This window comes from Bos taurus, chromosome 18 (genome assembly GCF_002263795.3).
Source record: "Bos taurus isolate L1 Dominette 01449 registration number 42190680 breed Hereford chromosome 18, ARS-UCD2.0, whole genome shotgun sequence".
NCBI classification, from domain to species: Eukaryota; Metazoa; Chordata; class Mammalia; order Artiodactyla; family Bovidae; genus Bos; species Bos taurus.
The window spans coordinates 6,333,009-6,349,937 of NC_037345.1; the positions used below are offsets into that span (position 1 = coordinate 6,333,009).

At 52.6% G+C, this 16,929-nt stretch overlaps 1 protein-coding gene and 1 long non-coding RNA gene across 2 annotated transcripts in view; both read right to left on the reverse strand.

Annotated features, from left to right (window-relative positions):
• The window catches only part of MAF (MAF bZIP transcription factor), a 353,412-nt gene that overhangs the window by 161,661 nt on the left and 174,822 nt on the right, over positions 1 to 16,929 (reverse strand). The window lies entirely within an intron of this gene.
• LOC132342778 (uncharacterized) lies at positions 989 to 5,703 on the reverse strand. The gene is made up of 2 exons (XR_009491264.1): positions 4,413 to 5,703; positions 989 to 1,163 (listed from the first exon to the last, which is right to left on the reverse strand). It is a non-coding gene; the product is annotated as an uncharacterized lncRNA (long non-coding RNA).

A 16,929-nucleotide genomic window follows, 5' to 3' on the forward strand; every position in this document is an offset into this window, starting at 1 on the left:
GAGTTAATCCTGCAGAACAGGGCAGCCAGAGACGCAGGTCAAGGCTGGGGGTACACCAGGAGGCCACGCTCCTGGGGGCTTGGAAGCAGAAGCTCTCCCGGGTCCCCTGGGCTCACTTCGGAGATGTGAGTTCCTACAGCTATTGAGGAAAACATTCAGGTTTAAGCGGATTCGGTTTGGGGTTTAGAATTCCAGAGGAAAAAGGGAGGATACCCACAGCAAGAGGAGTTTCACTCACAGTTGTTCAAAGAACTGGAAACCGCAAGATGGGAAAAAAGCTTGATTCAATTTTTACACGTGCCTAAGACACAATGCATTCTCCTGGAAAAGCCCCTTTTGACCCACTGATGATCTCCCACTAGGAAGGCATTTCAGTGCAGGGGCTGCTAGTGAGGGTTCTAGCCTGTTCTGGTTCACATCCCCACTCAGTGGGGTGAGGGGGTGACCTGACCTCTCAGAGACTCAGGTCTCTTATCTTTAAAATGGGCCAGCAAGGATTATTTCTCCATAGGGGCATGGAGGGTTTGGGTGAGAGAATGCATAGAAAGCAGTGGTTGCCTAACTCAGCTGTGCTTTGGGGGCCACCTGGGGGGATCTTTAAAAGGCACCGATGCCTGTCTCCCACCCCGAGATGTTCTGATCTAATAGGTCGGGGCGGGTGTGTGGCCTGAGCACTGGGTTTTGAGAGCTCCCTAGGTGACTTTAGTGTGAGTATCGCTGGCCTGAGGCATGCAACGCACACCGTCGGCATCCCAAACTCGGTAGCTCCCGGGGCCAGCCGGTCTCGTCCAAATACGCACTACCCTGTGGGCTTGTGGGTGGCTCAAGTCACTCCCCCTCTCTGAAGTCAGGCTACTGCTCTGTAAAATGGGACTAAGGCTCTCATCTCACGCAAGCACACTGCCAGGATGAAGTGAGTGAACGGGTGAAAGATACAGAACATCCCGACACACGCTATTGTATGAAGGAGACCGTCCCAACTCATCACTGCTTTGACTGGAATTGTTTGGCCATCTGTCTCCCCCGCAACACCAAGGCCACGAGCTGTGAGTCTCTACCACGGCGTCCTTGCCTTCGGAGAGAGAAAGGCAGGGTCCCAGCAAAGGGTGGAGAGTCGGAAGCTGACGAAGGCTGGCCACGTGGCTTCCTCTGTGTTCATCTACCTGTCAAAATCAATGGTGTAAATCATGAAGCCGTGTGATACTTGGCTATTGCTATCGCTGCTTATATTTTTCACTCTAATTAAAGTCAGAATGTTCCTTTTTAGAAAGCTGTATGAATAATAAAAACTCAGCTGCCTTAACATAACGCTGTCAGTTTTGTTTAAAAAACAAAACAAAAAAGGTGGTGGTGGGGGTGGTGAGATCGAGGCACACGGGCTTGACAGGCCCACGTGTGGAGACATGCGGCTTCCCTTCCCCTCTGTTGCTGGTGTTCAGTCGCTCAGTCGTGTCCAGCTCTTTGCAACCCCATGGACTGCAGCACGCCAGGCTTCCCTGTCCTTCACCATCTCCTGGGGCTTACTCAAACTCATGTCCATTGAGTAGGTGATATCATCCAGCCATCTCACCCTCTGTCGTCCCCTTCTCCTCCTGCTTTCGGTCTTTCCCAGCATCAGGGTCTTTTCTAGTGAGTCGGCTCTTCACATCAGGTGGCCAAAGTATTGAAGCTTCAGCATCAGTTCTTCCAATAAATATTCAGGGTTGATTTCCTTTAGGATTGACTGGTTTGATCTCCTTGCTGTTCAAGGGACTCTCAAGAGTCTTGTCCAACACCACAGTTCAAAAGCATCAATTCTTCAGCACTCAGCCTTTTTTACAGTCCAACTCTCATATTCATACATGACTACTGGAAAAACCATAGCTTTGACTAGATGGACCTCTGTCAGCAAAGTAATGTCTCTGCTTTCTAATATGCTGTCTAGGTTGGTCACAGCTTTTCTTCCAAGGAGTAAGCCTCTTTTAATTTCATGGCTGCAGTCACCATCTGCAGTGATTTTGGAGCCCAAGACAATAGAGTCTGTCACCTTTTCCATTGTTTCCCCGTCTATTTGCCATGAAGTGATGGGACGAGATGCCACAACCTTTGTTTTCTGAGTGTTGAGCTGTAAGCCAGGTTTTTCACTCTCCTCTTTCACTTGCATCAGGAGGCTCTTTGGTTCCTTCCCCTCTGGGTCCTGGGATATCAGAGCTCTCAGGGTGCGGTTCTGACCACTGATAAGAGGTAGTCTCATTCCTTAGGGCCTCCCTGGCCCCAAGGGTGGGTCCCACGTCCAGATGGAGGCTTTACCGGATAAAGGGAAGGCTTCCTTTAGGACCTGTAGTTGTTGTCCAGTTGCTCAGTCATGTCCGACTCTTCACAACCCCACGGACTGTAGCCCATCAGGTTCTTCTGTCCATGGGATTTCACAGGCAAGAATACTAGAGCGGGTTGCCATGCCCTTCTCCAGATCTTCCCAGATCAGGGATGGAACGTATGTCTCCTGCACTGGCAGGCAGGTTCTTTACTGCTGAGCCACCAGGGAAGCCCGGGACCCCAAGGGTTTAGGAGAAACAGAGGTGCACACCTGCCTAGGTTGTGAGTGACCATGGTTCACCTGGCAGAGCTTGAAGAACAGGCCTGGTTCTGAGAGGAAGGTGTCTAAGTCCCCCTGACTGCTGTAGCAAATGACCACAAACTCGGGGGTTTACAACCACACGGTTATTCTCAGTTCTGGAGGTCGGAGTCTGACATGAGTCTCACTGGGCTAAAAGCAAGGTGTGGGCAGGGCTGTGCTCCCCGAGGCCCCAGGGGAGAACCCGTCTCCTGGCCTTTTCCAGCTTCTGCAGGAGCCCGCACTCTTGGCTGTGGCCCTTGCTTCATCTTCAACGCACAGGGCTCTAACCCAGCCTCTCCTCACATCTCCCTCCTGGACTCTGATTCTCCTGCCCCGCTCTTTTAATAACCCTTATTCTTTTAACGACCCTTTGATGACCTTAGACCCCCCCACATAATCCAGATTAATCGCCCCACCTCAAGGTCAAGTGATTAGTAACCTTAACTGTATCTGCAGCCCTAATTTTCCTATAACATACTCTTTGCTGACTGAGTCACCAGGGAAGCCCCATCACTGGATCATGTCCCCGTAATTCATATTCACTTGGTCCCCAGGGATGGGGCATCTTTGGAACAGGAAGGGCATTACTTTGCCTGGAGCAGAAGAGAAATGGAAAGAAGACGGAGGCAATGTTCCCAACTGGCAGAGTCAGAACTCTCTGATAGCCTAGCCTTAGAAGGGGTCTGATAGGATTAGCTTGTAGCTGAATTTCGTGAGTGTGTGTGTGTGAACATGTCTGTTTATACGAGTGTGTGCCTGAGAGTATGAGTGCACATGTGGGCGTGTTGCATGCGACGCTGTCACAAGGCTTCTGGGCCTGCAGCCTTGGACTTGACCCTCCCTGACCTCACTCTGAGCCGCGCTACTCCAACATTCCAACCCGCCTTGCTCAACCCGGCGCCCCTGCCTGGCATTCTCTTCCCCCTTCCTGCCCAGCACCCCACTGAGAGAAGACACGCTGCCTGCTGGGTGGTCTGTCTCCTGCATTGGCCGGTGGGCTCTGATGCGCACGGACAGATGCTCTTCTTTCTCATCCTTCCTTCCTTAGCGTCGTGCCTGGAACAGGTGCCCAACAGACAGAGGATCACTGACAACATCACATTTACACTCCATGGAAAAGTGGTACTCCCTGGGCTTCGGAACCCACCGACCTGCCCTCAAATTCTGCCTCCATTCTTGTACAACTGTATGACCTTGTTCAAGCTACTCATCTTCCTGGAACCTCAGGTCCCATATCCATAAAATGCAGACAAAGATAGCATCACGGTGATAGTAAGGATGAAATGAAATAATCCATGAAGTACCCATGACAAGACCAAGCAGACAGCAAAGGCCCAGTCATCATTAAGTCGCCATCACCACCACCACCACCACCATCACCATCTTCACATGCCCTGGAAGGAGGGAGCACAGCTCACCTTCTCCAGATTACAGGACGCTCCGCAGGGTTGATGGGGAAGCCATCCTCCTGTGGTTCCCAAGTGGAACTCAGGTCTCCAGAAATTAGGTGAACATTCCGAGAACCCTAATAGCATGGGCTCAGCTTAGCCAGAGAGCAAAGAAAACTGGTCATTTCCCCAGAAAACTGGTCAACTCCTTGGGGTCATTTCCCAGTTTCTGACCAATCTGAGAAAGTTGGTTTTGGTTAGCTTGTGTTTGTTAGCTTGTGCTTGTCCAGGGTCCCTTGGAGGGTAGGAGAGGGTGAGATGAGCCAGTCCTAAGATTCTCAGAGCCCTTAACAGCCAGGAAAAGCCCGCTGCATGAGGGCATCAACAGAAAACAATAAGCCACGGAGACACACATCTGGACACCTTACCTAGCAACCAGGTAGATGGGGCTGCCAAAGCAGGGCAAACACTCGCTGCCATTTGCCTGCAATGGTCCTGTGTTCTGAGACCATTATTAACCACTCCAGTGGTCCTGTGTTCTGAGACCATTATTAACCACCGCAATGGTCCTGTGTTCTGAGACCGTTACTAACCACCCCAATGGTCCTGTATTCTGAGACCGTTATTAACCACCCCAATGATCCTGTGTCCTGAGACCATTACTAACCACCCCAATGGTCCTGTGTTCTGAGACCATTATTAACCACCACAATGGTCCTGTGTTCTGAGACCATTATTAACCACCCCACTGTCATCTCTAAAGGGTTCTAGTTCGGACCCTGGATTATGTGTGGTTACGTGAGTCAGTCCCTGCCCACATGTAGACAGGACACTGAAAACGACTCCTTCATCACAACCACAATCTCAATTATACCGTAATCATGGCACACAGTCTCAATTATACCGTAATCATGGCTAATAATCAAAATACCTGACCTTGGTCGAGAGCAGTGGTTCTCCTGTGGGTGGCAGTTGACAATGTCCAGAGACGTTCGGGGTTCTCATAAACTGGAGTGGGCGTCGGCTGTTGACATCTAGTGTGTAGAGGCCAAGGATGCTGCTGAGAACCCACAATGCACTGCCAGCCCTAACCACAAGAATGACTCGTTCCACAGTGCTGGAGATGCCACAGTTGGGAGACCTGGGCCAAGGAGCACCCTTCTGTGTTTGGGGGTGGTGAGAGGGTCAGAGACCAACCTAAATGGTTCACATCCTAAGGTCAGCTTTTGCTAGCTGGGTAAATGATGGCAATTGTTAAACCTCTCTCCCTGGGGTCAGGAGAGTCCCGATGTGAGGAGGATTTAGTGAAATAAGCCAACTGTTGGGCTCCCAGCACTGGGCTGGGCTTTTAGGTAAGCTGCTACACGCGTGGGTAGAGGTTGCGCTCTTAGGAGGCTCTTTCCCAGGGAGTGCGTCACTTGCTCCCCTGCTTTCTTACCTCTAAAATGGGTAGAATAACACCCCCTTGAAGGCTTCCTCAGGGATGAAAGAGGGGACCTATGTTAAAGTATCCATCGGCATGGATCTTCTCCAGGACCATGCTGCAAAGCGAACAGGTCCAGCGCGACTGCCCCTGCAATGGGGTGTAACAGAGACCCCAGCCGGAGGAAAGGCTAGGGCTCCTGACACCCCGGCAGGCATCTCGGGCCCCTGCAATGGGGTGTAACAGAGACCCCAGCCGGAAGAAAGGCTAGGGCTCCTGACACCCCGGCAAGCATCTCGGGCCCCTGCAATGGGGTGTAACAGAGACCCCAGCCGGAAGAAAGGCTAGGGCTCCTGACACCCCGGCAGGCATCTCGGGCCCCTGCAATGGGGTGTAACAGAGACCCCAGCCGGAAGAAAGGCTAGGGCTCCTGACACCCCGGCAGGCATCTCGGGCCCCTGCAATGGGGTGTAACAGAGACCCCAGCCGGAAAGAAAGGCTAGGGCTCCTGACACCCCGGCAAGCATCTCGGGCCCGGCCATTGTGTTTGTGAAAATCCAGCAGTCAACTTTCAACCCTTTCTGAAAACTGGGAATAAGCATTGGGAAATGTGCTGGAGTGTCCCCTGGGAGAAGGAAGAGCAGTCACGTTCAAGTACAACCGTGTCCAAAGTCTTGGCGTCTGACCAGCCGGCCGCAGGGAGGGGCCTGATAAACACTCGCAGCCTCCTTCACGCAGCGTCCGGCCCTGGTGCCGTGGACTCTGAGCCCACCGATAAGGAGGCCCGGCCCTGCCTTCGAGGAGACCTGCTGGTTTCACCAGGAAGTCGAGAGGTCGGCTCCAGAGGGTGGTGGCCCTCACCCGCTCCCATCTCCCAAGGGCCTGCCTCCCTTGGGACACAGTGTGGCGCTGGGTCCTCAGCTCTGAGTGCACTGCCTCCTCTTCCCCAGTGGATCCTTCCAAGCCAAGGGCTTTTCCCTTCCTTTCTTGCTGCCCAAACTAGCTGCACTGTTGAACTCAGTCCCAACTGGACTCTGGCTACTGAGCACCTAGCACGCTGGGCCCTGCTTGCCAGCCTCTCACTGACCTCTTTCCGAAACCTTGTGAAGGGCATTCTACACATCTCATCCTTCAGTCCCAATTCAAAGAGGAGATGCACTTCAGAGGGGTTAAGTAAGTTGCCCAGAGTCACACAGCTCCTAAGTGGTAGGACTGGGGTTTAAACTCAGTTTCTACTGACAAAGCACTTCATATATTTTACTTGAAGGAGAGAGAGCTCCTCACTTTGAAGGGTCAGTCTTGTTGCAAAACAAGCCAGTCCAGTGGAAGATGCTAAATTAACCAGGGGAAACACAGGGATGAGCTTTGGGGTGATGAGGCCAAGTTGCCACTCTGGCCTCCTGGCATGTACCCTTCCAGAAATAATAAAGATCAGGCCAGAAATCTCTTGCAATATTCAGAATGTGAATTCAAGAGCCAACCAGAACAGAAGGGAAACAAAGCCATCAGTGGATATAAAGTGAGACAGCCAGGATAGCGTCTAGGACAAAAGACGCTGAGCCAGCAGCCGGGAAGCTGACATGGGTGTCCCCTGACCCCCAGGCAGGACAGGCTTATCTCCGGGGCCCGTGACAATGCCACACATGCCAACACTGTCCACCACTTAGTAGCGGTTTCCCCGGCCCAGGTGCCATTCTGAGCAAACTTCACACCCTGATGCCCCCAGCAGTGAGCTCACACAATGTTCACAGAAGACGCACCCTCATCCGTCACTGTTATTCCCATTTTACAGATGAGGAAAAAGAGGCCGGGAGATGTCACAAGGTTGCATGGCTGTGGAGTCAGAAAGCCTGGATTTAAGGCAGGCTCTGTCAGTCAGGTACTAGCTGTCTGAGACTTGGAGCAAAACTGCTTTTTAATTCTTCTGAGCTTCAGTTTATGCATCTGCAGAATTTGAAAGATTGAAAGCGGGAGGAGAAGGGGAGGACAGAGGATGAGATGGTTGGATGGCATCCCCGACTCAATGGATATGAGTTTGGGTAAACTCCCGGAGTTGGTGATGGACAGGGAGGCCTAGTGTGCTGCAGTCCATGGGGTTGCAAAGAGTCGGACACGACTGAGGGACTGAACGGAACTGAGAATGGGGTTCTGGGGGCAGGGCTTCCATTCATAAAACCTTTTGGGGAAAAGTGAGGATGAAATGTACAATGAGGGTAGCTGGACAGAGACAACTGGTGAAAAGAAGCTGTGCTCCAGAGTTTAAGCCCATGTGTGCGTGAGCGTGTATGTGTATGTACACGTGTGAGTGTATGTGCGTATGTGTACAAGTGTGTGAGGGTGTGTGTGTGTGTGTACGTGTGTGTGTGTACATGCATATGTGTCGTGTGTGTAAGGGTGTGTATGTGTGGGTGTATGTGTGTGTACACCTGTGAGTGTGTGTACATGCGTATGTGTACATGTGTGTGTGAGGGTGTGTGTGTTTGAGAGCTAGGGAGTGAGCCACAGCCGGCAGCCCCTGACCTGGGAAAGCTGGAAAAGGAGAGACCCTTTCTCAGAAGAATTGATGCTTTTGAACTGTGATGTTGAAGACTCTTCAGAGTCCCTTAGGCTGCAAGGAGATCCAACTAGTCCATCCTAAAGGAAATCAGTCCTGAATATTCATTGGAAGGACTGATGCTGAATCTCCAATACTTTGGCCACCTGATGCAAAGAACTGACTCATTGGAAAAGACTCTGATGTTGGGGAAGACTGAAGGTGGGAGGAGAAGGGGATGACAGAGGATGAGATGGTTGGATAGCATCACCAACTCAATGGACATGAATTTGAGCAAGCTCTGGGAGTTGGTGATGAACAGGGAGGCCTGGCGTGCTGCAGTTCATGGGGTTGCAAAGAGTCAGACACGATTGAGTGACTGAACTGAACTGTGAGCTCTCGGCCTGACCGGCGGGACTTGGGGAGAGGCTGAGTGCCGGGTGGGGCTTGGCTGGGCTCCAAGAGCAGGCCTGGCGCCCGGGCTGAGGCCAGAAACAGGCCAAGGTCAGCCCGCGCGAACTGAGGGGAGAGGCTGAGGTGCCTGGGGTGGGGTAGGGGTGACAGAAAGGCCACAGGCCCGGCTGCCTGGCAGGGTGGGTTCCTAGGCCAGGAGGGCCGGGGGCTCCCTGGAGCTGAGGGAAGATGGTGGCACCTCTTCCTCCCGTGTCCCTGGGGGCCCCCACTCAAGACTGTCCAGCCGTGGGAGAAGCTCTGAGACATGAACACCCACATCCTCAGGATATGGGCCTGGCAGCTGGGAGTGGGTCTGAGTCAGGCCCGCCAGGAGGCCTGGGGCCGGCTGCCTTTCTCCCACCCACTGTTCCCCTTTCCAGATGCAGAGGCCGTGGGCAGACCTGGCCCAGGTCTTGGCCCCAACAGGCCTGAGTCTGTGATGTGGCAGGTGACCTCACCTGCACTCAGCTTCTTCCTGGGTGAAATGTGATTAATTGCAGAGAATGCTTCCAGACGCTGCTGTCCAGAGTCGGGGAGACTAGCCAGGACATTCTAACACATCTGCTCCAGAAGCGGGGTTTCCCAGTACAGCTGGGCCCCGCCACCACCACGGAAGGCAGGGCCTGGTCTCACTCAGCACCCCCATCGCTGGTAACTAAGAGGCCCCGGAGCTGCAAGGGGCTTGATGTCCTCACTAAGTGCGTGAGTGGGTGGGACTCACCAGCTCTCACTGGGATGTCAGCACAAGGGGGCTGAGAAACAAGCTCTGAGTCCCCAGAGGGCATTGCACAACTCTGGAGGGTCCTGGTCTCCAGCCAGACTCCCGCTTCCCCACCTCTGTGCATGTGCGTGGCCAGGAACACCCTTCATGGTCCCGCGTGTCCCCAGCCTCAGCTCCGACGGCTGCTCCAGGCTTTTAGCCTAGAATCCTGCTCCTCAGGGAGGCCTATCCCACCCAGCAGGCTGGACTGGGTGCCCACTGGCCTCTGTTCCCACAGGAGTCGTAGCATAGGGAGATCTTTTGCTTGATCTTTATGAAACAAGAAATCTCTGGGGTGGGGACATCACAGAGAATAGGCCCTAGCATAGAATTAAGCACTTGATGTATATTTCTGAACAAAATGACAAGTACCGGGGTGAGTCAGAGACCCACTGTCACGAGAGACTTCCCCTGGCACATCTCTCTTTGTGGCTTTTATTCCTGGAGAGGACAAGCGCTGAGTTTTCACTCCAAGGTGCTTCTCACCTGAAACACTCCAGAGCTTAGGCAGCGTGGAGGGAGAAGCATCGTGATGACAAATGCAGCCCCACCCATGCAGGGAGGACCACACATCCCCATGCACTTCTAGAGACACTGGGCTTGTCTGCAAGCCCTTTCTACCAGGATCTGTTTCCGTTATTTGTTAAACCCCATCATGAAGAAGTCATTTATAGATGTGAGAGCTGAACCATAAAAAGGCTGAGCATCGAAGAATTGATGCTTTCGAAATGTGATGTTGGAGAGGACTCTTGAGAGTCCCTTGGACAGCAGGGAGATCAAACCAATAAATCCTAAAGGAAATCAACCCTGAATATTCATTGGAAGGACTGATGCTGACCTGAAGCTCCAACACTTTGGCCACTTGATGCAAAGAACTGACTCACTGGAAAAGACCCTGATACTGGGAAAGGCTGAAGGCAGAAGGAGAAGGGGACGACAGAGGATGAGGTGGTTGGATGGCATCACCAACTCAATGGACATGAGTTTGGGCAAGCTTCGGGAGTTGGTGATGGACAGGGAGGCCTAGCGTGCTGCAGTCCATGGGGTCGCAGAGTCAGACATGACTGAGCAATAACAATCATGAAGATGTCTGACTGTGAGGGCCCTTAAAATGCTCTGTAGTGTCTGGATTGTTTTAAAAAGAAGCACAGAGAAGGGACCCATGTGTGCATGGTGTCCCCAGACCATCACCCCCTTAGAGCTCGGGGTGCCACAGGATCAGTTAATGACGCACATTGCAACCAGAAGCACTGCAATCTCTCTCTCTCTATTTTTTTTTCCCCCCTTTACCAGCCTGACACTACTTATGCTTGACTGTGAGTCAGACTGGGGACATCTCCCCTGTGGATGACAGTAAGGAAGGAACGAATTTGCGAAACTGAAAAGGGAAATCTCAGATTCACAAGGAGGTGTCAGTGTGGCTTCCTGGCTGTTAGCACCACCGAGGGGAGACGGTGGGGGAAGCTGCAAATCCCCAAACCTGTGTTTCCCGTGAACAGCTGAACAGCGTCGCCCTGCTTTCTCTCACCCCCCGGGCATCCCCACATGTGGCTCTCATTCATCCCCTCCTTCCCTCAGGCCACACAGACGTATGGAGTAGCACCTACACACTACAGACGCCGTGGGTGCCCTCCTGACTGTAAAACCACACCACCCAGGGGCCATGGGACATCACTCGGCGGCGGAAGGTTCCATGCGGAGTCCCGGCCGCCTGCTCTGGAGCCCCTTCTGAGACAGGGTGACACTGTGGACCCAGAGGTCCCCAGCACATCGGTGTGGGGGCACCCCCATTCATGTCCAAGCAGTGAGTCCACATCATCTGAGCACTGAGGGCTCCTCCAAGGCGTGGATCCTGGGGCCCACGGGAAGGGCCCATTCTGAGATAATATCCTGCTCGGTTCCCTCCCCACCTCGCAGTGACATCTAAGCAAGAGGCTCTGGGCACACACGCAGGGACATTGCTTCACCCCCTGATGAAGAAACCCCGCTGACCCACCGAACTGCAGAAGCGGTGTCACGAGTGATCTAGGAGACAAAAGACGGGTGGCCGGCACCTCAGGTTTGGTGACAACTAACAGACTGCACACAGACCCGCAGGGATGGATGAGTTGGCTTACCCGCCTCGGCCCCTTTTCCTCTCCCTGTAAACTCGGTGCGTGGACATCACTCTTTCCCCCGCTTTCTGATCTCAGGGACCTCCCCCCGACCCAGTTTACCCCATCAGCTCCCTTCGATGCCAAACATACAGTCAAGTTGTCTTTTGCAAAACACCAAAACAGCTAAGTCCCAGAGGAAGCCTTCCACTGTGGGCAGTTCACCCAGGTCTAGTTTATGGCTTTAATGGCAACAAACATACCCGCCCTTCAGGTTCGAAGTAAATCATAAGTAGCAGCACTGGGCTCTTGTATTATCTCATTTAACCCTCATGACAGTGCTAGTAGGCAGGCGGTGCTGGCCTCATTCTAGAGAGGAGGGAGGTGGGTCTTCCCCTCTCGTCTCCCCCCAGGCCTGACCACTTCAGTGCATGCCACTCACACTTGCAACCACCAGAGGCATCTGTGTGCCTGAGGCTTCCCCTCATCATGGGAGCCCACTCTGTGCAGAGGAACGGCAGGCAGGGTCCATGAGAAATTGGTGTATCAATGCCCCAGCTCCCTTGCCACTCGGGTGAGGAGAGCCTGAGGCATGCATACTACGCTGCCCACCCCGCCCCACCAGGTTCTAGGTAGGATTACCTCCAGCTGCCCATGGTGGTTACTTGTGTCCCTGTTGCATCCTGGGATTACCTCCCAAGTAAACAACATGCCTTCAAATCCTCATCTCAGGGTTTGTTTCTGGCAGAAGGAGATAGTGAGGTCAAGCGACTGGCCCAGGGTGCGCTGGGGGTAAGGTTGACCCAGATCTGACTCAAGTTTCCCATGACCCCCCAAAAGCTTGTGAAGGTCACCCCAGAACTGATCTATGACCTGACAGTCCCCCATACCTGCTCCTGTGCACAGACCCCAGGAGGGCAGAGGGCAGTTCATGCCCTTTGTTGGATGGGAGGGGCCAGAGGGACACCTGGATGGCCCGAGGCTGGTTGGGGCCCAGGTGCAAACTCTCCAGACTCTGTGTCCAGTGCTCTCGGCAAGTGGGGCGGTGGGGTCAGAGCGCAGCACCTAAGGTTCCCGCACGTGCTCGCCCGCTTCCAGCGTGTGCTAATATGCGAGGCTGGCACCAGGGAGGGTGTTGTCTGGCAGCGCGATCCTTCACGCAGAACATTAAGCCGAGGTCCTGCACGGGCTCGAACATTAACCATCCCCTGGTACCCATGAAGAAGAGCTACGGGTTTTATTAACCTCTGTGTCCTGGACGCGCTGCACAAGGCACGCCATCATTAACCCACCTCCAGACGGGGGCCGGGGGCCTCTTTTCCAGCTCTGTTCCGAGAGCGCGGGCCCCACGAAATGCCTTCAATAATTTAAGGAAACGACCAAAATGTGACCATAAAGGATATAACTTCACCTCAAGGATGGCGATCCATAAAGATTTTGCGATAGTAAAAACTGTGCTTTGTTCTGTTACAAGCCTTCTGAAAGTTTCTCTCGGTCCCTCTGTGCGTGTGCGCGCGTGTGCATGCGCGTGCGTGTCGGAGGCGGGTGAAGTCACGGAGCAGTACTGTCCCTGCGATGGGGTATTTGGCTGGGGGTTAATTATTGCTAACATCTTGGCCACAGCACGACCCACGGACAACAGCTCAGCCTGCGCTCCGAAGTCCCACCGGTAATGGCACAAGCACGTGGTATCCTTCATTTCTCCCCCATGTCAAAGGTTCTTTTCCCCCGCCCCCAATTCCAGACATACAGCTTCATTATAAAAATGGAGCCGGCCCAGAGCACCCGCCTCCGTCCTGACACCGCGTGAATTGAAATGCGGATCCAGTTCAGCCGCCCCGAGAAGAGGACTGGGCCTTGGGGGCTTGGTTTCCTGAACGCCTCAGTTAGTCTTATGCGCTTTTAATTTTCACCCCTTATGGTGGCTTCCAATTTGCTGCTGACAGACAAGGGGAGGGCTGGGTTATTTCAGCAAGGATCCTAGGAGAGGAATTCCTTCTCAGAGGGAGATAGGCTTTTTCTACAGTTTTACACATTAAGAAGCTGGAGCCGTAAAAGAAGAGGTAATTAAGTACACGTATAATAGGCTTTTTATATTTAAAAAAGAAAAAACAACTCAACGGGAGGGTGGATGGAGGAGTGGTGAAAATCAGGGGGTTTCAGGAACAGGAGTGTTGAGATGACATCTCTTGTTGACTTTTAATAAGTCGCTAAAAACTGCTACATCTCAGTTTCTTGATCTGTAAATTGAAATTTAACCATGATACCTCACAAGCTCCCTCCCTGCCTTCTTCCTTCCTTCCTTATTTTCATCTTCTCTTTTTTCACTTCCTCCCCCTCTATCTCCATTCCCCACCCCCTTCCTGGGCTCCTTCTCTGCTCTCTCCTTCCTCCTTCCTCAAACAATAAACGCCTACTATGTGCGAAAAACTGAGTCCGGGGTCCACAGAGGAAGAAGAGTCTCTGACCGCAAAGCCTTTAATCCAGCCTTGGGGGAGAAGATCAGATGAACTTTCCTTAAAAAAAAAAAAAAAAAGCCTCTTACAGATGAAAAAGAGGTATTAGAGAGATGCATCTTCTAATTAGGATTGCCGAGTACGTGCATTTTGTGATGGTTTTCGAAAGTTAGGACGGCACATAGACCAGCAGTTTCATGTTACGCATAACTCCCCCACTGGAGTGGGGGCCGTGGGGATCGCTGCCTGAACCACAACATGGAGAGTGCCCCCTGCAGTTGTGCTCCTCGACGGCCCCGGAGGAAAGGCCAAACAAGCGGGGGTGCAGGCTCCCCTCCCTACTTTCATCCTGGGCAACGACCCTTTCCATGTGGTTTGTAAGCGGTGGGGCGAATTGAGAGAGTAGTGTTGAAACATATACATTGCTATGTGTAAAACAGATGGGCAGCGGGAATTTGCTGTCTGATGCAGGGAGCTCAGACTGGAGCTCTGTGATGACCGGAAGGGGTAGGATGGGGAGGGGGCCGGTTCAAGAGGGAGGGGACATGCGTACACCTATGGCTGATTCATGTTGACCTTACGGCAGAAACCAACACGATATTGTAAAGCCATTATCCTCCCATTTAAAATAAATTAATTAATTAAAAAATAAGTTGAGCTTGTAGTCTAAGGGACTGCAAACAGAAAAAATAATACTTGAAAGCGACTGATCTTAGGGGTCAATAAATGCCCTTAACTGAATTGGCAAACCAAACAACCACATGGGAAAGGAAAAGGCAGGATTTTCTTTTCTCCCCCAAGAAATACATCCGAGACGATTCTCAAACAGCCCTGTCCTGATTCTGCCCATTCGAAACATTTTCAATTAAAAGCTGAGAGACAGCTGTTTCCAGCCTGCTGGGTGTTTCTGAACCCTGCGTGGTCCACGGAGCGAGGTCCGACTTGCTCTGTATTCTGGCCCTCGAGTTTCCCTAGACAGGTAGCTGTGTCTTGACCCCATAGCTGCTGGGCTCTCTCTGCAGACACAAAGCCCACCCCATGGAGTGCTCTGATGACACCCTAAGCACACCCCCCCTCTCCAAGTTCCTCTGCGGCTCTGGGCACTGTGCAAACAGCGACAGACGACCGCCCAGAGAACTGGCTGCAGCACATCCTAGGGAGAAGGAAGATGGGATAAACAGGACAGGAGAGTGGGCAGAAGAGGCCAGTCTCGACTCCACAAAGGCTAGACCAGCACGTGGTCAGATGGAGCTTTCTGCAGCAATTGGACAGTTCTGTGATCTGAGCTCTCCGGAACCACCCCAGGTGGCTCTTGAACACTTGAACTGTGGCCAAGTGTGACCGAGGAACCACGTTTCATTCTTATTTCTTTATGATTCAGGCTTAAAAGGGACATGTGGCCAGTGGCCCCCAGATTGGACAGGGCGCCTCTAAACCCACCCCAGCCTCCGTGAGCAAGTCGGCTCGCTGCAGCAGGTGTTCAGGTCCTAGTTCAAGTCACCCGCAGAGACAACAAGTAATTCATGCACCTCGAGCATGAGTCATGCCCAGTGCTCTGTACAGCCATGGAAGGAAATGTACACTTAGACAGTTCCTGAGCTCAAGAAGCTGCTGGCACTCTATTGAGGGAGGGAGTCATGGCAACCACTAATGTGTAGGTGCTGTGACATGGGATGCGGGCAGAGAGGAAAGAACATAGAGAATATAGGAAGGCTGTGTGGAGGAGGCGCCATTTAAGCTTCTCCAATAGAGAGTTGGAGAAGGCAATGGCAACCCACTCCAGTACTCTTGCCTGGAAAATCCCATGGATGGAGGAGCCTGATAGGCTGCAATCCATGAGGTCGCTAGGAGTCAGACACAACTGAGTGACTTCACTTTCACTTTTCACTTTCATGCATTGGAGAAGGAAATGGCAACCAGTGTTCTTGCCTGGAGAATCCCAGGGACGGGGGAGCCTGGTGGGCTGCCGTCTATGGGGTCGCACAAAGTCGGACACGACTGAAGCGACTCAGCAGCAGCAGCAATAGAGTACTTTCTCTTGCAGAGAAAAAGAGGAACACTCTAACAGAGTGGAGAAAAGAGACAAAAGCTCAAAACCATGATGTGACTGTAGATTGGGGATAATTTACAGGAGACTGGAATTTGGGTATGAAATGGGGGTGGTTAGAGGCAGGGAAGCCAGAGACGATTCCTCAGACAATGAGGGAGTTTGGACCTGACCCGAATGTAGAGACTCCTCTGACATTTCCTTAGGCACTGATCTTAGAGACCTGCACCCACCATCAAATGAAATGCACTCATCAGCTTACCTCCCCACCTTCCCCATCCTTCAAGGCTCCCCCTGAACCCACCCCCTCCGGAGCCCGCTCTGACCTTGCCTCTCTACACCACTCCTTCCCTTTTCTGCAGTCACCGCTGGGTGACCCTCCACTACATCCTTGACTTGGTCTTGCAGGTTTCCCACACAACCTCAAGTCCTGGTGGCTGGGGCCTCACCATTATCATGGCTCTTTGTCGCCCGTGGGCTCAAGAATAGAGCAGGAACTCAGTAAATAGCCTCTGCTGGATAATTAATTTGGTCTGATGTACCGCATCTTCAGGGTTGTGGACCTGTAGATCTGTATAAACATCTGTGATTCTTGGGTTATCAGCACTCGAGTTGGCTGCCCAGTATCCATACTTCATGCCTTTTATTACTGATAGCCAACTTCAGTGCCATTCAAAGAGGCCTCCAAAGTCAGCCCAACTATGAGCACTGGGGAAAGCCCTGGAAAGCCTTGCTGGGGCAGGGGAAGCTGAGAACCGTCTAGCAGTCTGACTGGCTCTCTTTTTACCTAATCATCCTGGAGACCCCTGGGCCCTGAGTGATGAAGACCACCTACAAACTGAGCTGAGTTATATGGCTTACTCGCATGATGCAGACATCTGGTCAACCCTCAGTGGTGTCTCTACTGAATTGCTCTTTGGAACTTTCTAGACCCACCTCCCCCAGGCCTTTCCTCTTGCTCATCTTTCTGCCTGTGACACCCTCACCCACACACATCCCCTCTTCCAAGTCTCCACTTAGGCCCCTGCACCTCTGGGTCAACTTCCTGAAGCATGCAGCCACACCTGGACACCCCCTTCTGCATTTCCCTGGTACCCTTCAATAAAACTCATACTGGAGATGAAGCCTGGATGGTATGAAAAGTTTAGTGATGCTGGTGGTGGTGGTTGCTGAGACCATG